The sequence below is a fragment of the Apium graveolens genome, chromosome 6, assembly GCF_009905375.1.
Source record: "Apium graveolens cultivar Ventura chromosome 6, ASM990537v1, whole genome shotgun sequence".
Taxonomy (NCBI): domain Eukaryota; kingdom Viridiplantae; phylum Streptophyta; class Magnoliopsida; order Apiales; family Apiaceae; genus Apium; species Apium graveolens.
In genome coordinates this window covers 282,118,957-282,124,898 of record NC_133652.1, presented here as the reverse complement: position 1 = coordinate 282,124,898, position 5,942 = coordinate 282,118,957, and the positions used below count along the sequence as shown (strand labels likewise).

Sequence of the window (5,942 nt, the reverse complement as noted above, 5' to 3'; positions counted from 1 at the left end):
TGAAGAGCAATGATGTGACATAACCTAAATTTCAGTGCTATGTGATAACGAATTAATCTGTCACATGGACCAGTTCTATAATCTTGATTTTCTGCAATCTATTTCAGTCGCATGGACCAGCGATATAATTTTAATTTCCTGCAATCTATTTCTGTCAACATTAATTCTATTCAAGTTTTTATTATATTTTATTTATGAGAATATGACCAGGAAATATAGAACGAAATATAGAAAAAGACCATATACAACAATGCCAACATTTACTCCAGTTTCAATGGACCAAGTGTAGTTACGATGAGCTAGAGTGTTCTTTCTGTCAATAACGTGTTATCTCAGATGACAAATCCCTAGAGTTAATTTATTTAGTCCTTTACAAAAAAATCTAGTGAAGGTGATGTTATCTGGAAGGTAAAGACATATTCGTTAGGCAGATATATTCTCTAAACAATTTTTAGTTACGACAATAAAAGGTACAAAAATATAGGGAATTCCAGTTCCTCCTAGCTTCAAGTTGCGGCCCCAATCTTCTTCACTAGGAAAGGGTCCCTACTCAATGGAAACTAAATGAGCTAGGGAAGAACAGAAATTTGCAATATCTCCCGAAACAGTCTCAACCAAAATTTTTCTTAGTCTCTATATACAACTTCCATTAGAAAATGTGAATACGTAACATGACTGGTATAATATATTATCACTAAACAGTGATCAGCTTCTGTTGGTCGAACCAAAATATAATACTTTTTAATAGTTTTATAGTATATAAAAATTTGAAAAAAAAGTAATGAATTATTAGAATAAATATAAGCTAATGCATGGAACTCACTTACATTTTCATCTGTACAAGATTTCACCGCTGATGGATACATGAATTCTTTTGCTCATCCTAAATGATTATAATTTAATAGCAACGAGATAAATGAGAAAATGTAACAAGCAGCACTGGAGGTAGAAAAAAAAAGAAAAAAAAAATGATAGAGCATAACTGTGTAACACAACAAAACACAACATTGGAGTAAAAAGAAATAATGGACAAGCACTACTAATTTTGGCATCCAATGGACTCCATATCTAGCTTAAACATTTTTCTACCTAGATTCTATAAAACTGAGAGTAAATAAAAGACAAAGAATCTGTAAGAGTGAAAGTACCATGGTTAAATGCGTGAAATGCACCTGTTGTACCACCAACACCTGAAACAATCTACCACACAAAAAAATCCATAAAGTAAAATGATAATTACAAAAATATTATAAGGTAACTGTCTCACAGATAATAAACTTAATTGGAATTAACATTGAAAAGATGTCCTTATGAGGAGTCCAATAGTCCAATTATTAGCTTCCTGCTACAAAATTTATGTATATGTGTATAAAGTAGTTAAGAGCTAAAAACAATTGAATTCTCAAGTAGCCTATATTGGGTATTAATGAAAGAGGGGTATTGATAGAGAGAGAGGAGCGAGATGATATGAGAGATTAGAGAGAGTGGGGGTGAGAGATGTGTGCGTTACCATATTTGGAAAGAGGACCCGTACAGTGATAACATCTTTCATTGGATCTTCCATTACCATCTGTCTCTGTATCTCTAACTCACCTTTCTAATTTCAATTCTCTTGAATCTCTCTTTTCTATGGGTCCATTGGGCATTAGTTAGTGTAAGGACAGCGGAGAGGGACGATCCCCCTTCTCAAAGAAAATTCATAAATAAACTATACTCCCTCCGTCCCCCAAATGTTTACATTTGGGTTGGGCACCAACTTTAAGAAGTGATATCCATTAATATTATATGTATAAAGTGAATATAGTGGAGAGAAGTAGTGCATGTAGTGATTTTAAAAATTATAAAACTTTTACTATTTTTGGAAAATTTTGAAATGTAAACAATTGGAAGGCATATCCAAAAAGGAAATTGTAAACAAATGGGAGGGACAAAGGAAGTATTATTTAGTTAATTCATACTTTTCATGAATAATTTTTAATTGATAGGTGGATACTTTCCTTCAAGTTTAAATTTAAATTAAAATATTTTTAAACTTGATTGAATTTATTATCATGTTTATTATATTGAATTTCTTCACTTGTTAACAATAAAACATAAAATTATTTAACTTGTTCTTAAAAAAATGATGAATAGATTTAAATATTTATACAAGTTTATATTCAATTTTAGTCCAAACTTAATTATCTTACAAGTTTATATCAATAAGTGACTTCTATAAAATAAATTTTTCGCTTATAAGTAAATTTATGGGCTTGATAAATTTTTAATATTTTAAAAATATATTTATTTTTTTTGCAATATATCCAAGGCCAAAGAAATTTTTGCTTAAAGAATACTTTTTGTAAAAAAATTGTTTATTAAATTTTTGTTTGGAAAAATATTTTTTTTTTCAATTTTTTGGCTAAAATAATTTTTTTAGCAACTAGATCAACCTCAACGTTTCATGCAAACTGGAAAATAATTAAAAAAACTAGTTATATATCTGGTTGATTTTGTTGCACAATATTTTTGTAAATATTTTAATAATATAATAAAATCATAAAATGATTTTTATAAAAGTGATATTTTTTAAAATTTTATAATAAATTATTAAAAATTACATTTTAATAGCATTACATATATTTTAATGAAGTGAAATTGCAATTCTAAACTATATTATTATTAATATAACACATTATAATTGGATTGTCTACACTTGTTGCATCTTAAAATAAATAAATAAAAGATATCAGATATGATTCGAAAAACTATTACACATCTCTAAAATTTATTAAATGAATAAATTAGATATGTATAAATGAATTATTATTTTCAAATATTTTTAATTAACATATTTAATTTGAAATTCTTTTATAATTAAAGGAATTATAAAAATATATAACTTACATCAGAAATATTAAATAAAACCTCAAGTAACTATTTTAAAGTGGAATATTTTAAATTTATATCTTTTGGAAAGTATTTTTTTTGTAAAATTTTATAATATAAAATAATGTTACAGATAATTTTAAATAAGATGGTTAAGAAGAAAAAGTGAAAAAGTAAAAAGAATAAAAATAAAATAAATGAAAGGAGCGCGAGAAAGAGCGTGCATCGGTACTTAGGTGGGGGCACTCAAGGATTTGTCATCCTCTAGCGTTGGTCAAAGCCTTGGCGTTGCCTAAAGTAAAACTTATAGAGTCGGTTAAAATTTGACTGTCACTGAAAGTTAGTATAGAGCGTCGGTTCTGAAATGACAGACGTAATAAATAGTTTTTGTTGTCGGCATTTCGTCACCCGATGCATAAAACATTCTTAAACGTTGGTTAAATGAAAAATCGACGCCATATGTCAGGCACAAATGACTTTAGGCATCGGTTAATGCTTCACTCGACGCTTAAAAATATATAGGCAACGGTCCTCTTTACAACCGACGCTTAAATTGCGACGCTGAAAGACATTTCTATACTAGTGCTAACTCACTCCACAAGATAATCATGGGTGGCATACTTACTAGCAGTTCCATATAACCTGGTAGCATCTATCCTCCAGAACATATGAATCCTCTCTCTAGGTTTCTTCTCACCATTCTTAATATCTCGCGTACTCATCATATACTGTAGCTCTCGAATCCATCCTTGTAGGTGATGTTACTCCATAAGAAGGGTTTTAAACTGATGGTATAGAACAAAGTGTAGAGTAAATTGAAAAGACGCACTCACAGCTGAATGTCCGGTAGAACGAGAATCAGCATGTAGGGTATCCTTGAATAGGTAGTCTCACATCAGGGGATGGAATATTAGCTTGAAGAGGTGCAACCGTCACAACAGGAGGTAATATGACTAACATCGGCGGAAGAGCAGGGCGTGAATCAGATGATTGTCCTCCGACTGAAGGCTCCGAATGATCAGATGATCCCGGGATAAATAATCTTCCATCGCCGCTATCTGAAAATCGCGTCGCAAGATAAGAATCCCGAATCTCATCACGAATCATACCAAAGCCTATTATACAGTTGCACTCAACCTCTCGACGTCCTATCTTTCTAGTTCTTATTCCTAATCCCACTACGCCATAGATTGGATTCTACAACCGTTCACATGTGTAATAATAGCCTTCTAAACCCATGTCTATCGCAACCCCAATTTTTTGATGTTCGGTATAGTCAAAATGTGTTACCAAAATGACATAGATGATTTTTTATTTAAACTAATTAATAATTATTTACATAAAAATGAAATTATAATTGAAATCTATATTTTATTTATTTTTAGAAGTTAATAATATTAGTGTAGTGATTTACAATATTATATTGATAAATTTAACGCTTTATAAAACACACCAATCCATTAATTAGTTGATATATTGATCATTTTATGATATTTATATATTTTTTAATTTATTTATTTCTCATAATTAAATGTTAAAAATAATATTTATTAAAAAAGAGAAATTAATGATTGAAACAATCAAAATAGAATTGAAATAATCATTTAACATAAAAAATAATGACAATTTTATAAATATTTTCATTAATCTTTCAAAATAGAAAATAATTTTATTTTATTTATAAAAATAATATATTTAATTTTTATTATATGTTTGAACTGAACAAATATTTTGAATAATAAAAAATATTATATAATTTGTGAAAAAAACAAATTCAAATTAAAAAAAAAAGATAGCTAAACAGGCCAAATTAAATGGGCCAAATTTTTTTGATCCCGCCTAGCCCAAACAATATTGCCGCCTTGTCCAAAATTTTATTTTTGCTCCAAGTCCACTAAAAACATTAATTTCACTCCCACTTCCCTGATTACTCATTTCAAAGCGGCAGAAAACTAAGTTAGAATTAGTGAGGAACATTCGGCTAGTGAGGGAGCGGGGATTTATGGCTTGTTCAATTAAGTGGAAGATTTGGGATTTAGGGCTTGGATTCAATTAAGTGGGTATTGGGGATTTAGGGCTTGGATTCAATTTAGCGAGCCATTAGGGATTTAGGGCTTGGATTCATTTAAGCTTGGATTTAGGGCTTTTGTGGGAGGTATTATCCTCACTCGATTAGTTCAATTTTGAGTGTTTTACGTATGTGTGTTTATCTCTCTCTATGCACTCTCTCCCCCTCACTGTATGCTCAATCTCTTTACGATTTTTGTTATTTTTATGTGTGTATATCACTGTATATATATGTATGTGTGTATATATGTATGTATGTTTGTTATTTTTGTTATATATGTCTTCTGTATTTTGTAGCCAACTAACACTTTTTATAAGCTCTCATATGTTGCTAATTGTTGTATCTCTCAGCTGTGTTACTTGGACATAATTGATGTGAATGACAGTGCAACAACATATCGATTATGTTAACAATAACAGATCAGCAGAATTGAGCACGGTCAACACATAAAATGGACCTCTTATTTTAGTTGGTAAGTGGTATCACTATGAACAAGTATGAAATGGTATGAATCTATTTATCCTGTATGGTTAAACATTTGCAATTGCTCAGCAAGCACTTGTGTTGTTTTTGTTATAAGCAGGGGAATGGGTGGCTGAATGGGGAATTAAGGCAACAAAAAAGGACTACCAAAGATTTGGCAGTGCACAACTAGGTTTATACGGGCGTGCAATATTTGGGTGGGCTTACTAGCCTCTCAAAAATGTGAATCAACAATGGAGTGTGGAGTGGATGATCAATTAATTACTAAAGAAGAAAGTGATGAGGTAGGTATAACTTCATTGTTTCAACTCCGTTCTGGTCTGTTTTTAGGCTAATTTTTAACACATGCTCACCAAAATGTTACTCCTGGCATTTTAACGTTGCTAAAAATACTAAAAAGCGTTGCAAAAAATACTAAAAAGCGTTGCAAAAAGATTGCATCGATACCCCACATGTGGGCCCCATTGTGGGGCCCATAAATATTTTCTGATAGCCCAAACCCTACTGTAACACTTTTCAAGAC

At 30.5% G+C, this 5,942-nt stretch overlaps 1 long non-coding RNA gene across 1 annotated transcript; it reads right to left on the bottom strand.

Moving 5' to 3' along the window:
* Positions 1-824: 824 nt before the first annotated feature.
* Positions 825-1,685, bottom strand: LOC141666615 (uncharacterized). Its single transcript, XR_012552301.1, has 3 exons — positions 1,511-1,685; positions 1,149-1,200; positions 825-883 (listed from the first exon to the last, which is right to left on the bottom strand). It is a non-coding gene; the product is annotated as an uncharacterized LOC141666615 (long non-coding RNA).
* Positions 1,686-5,942: the final 4,257 nt, after the last annotated feature.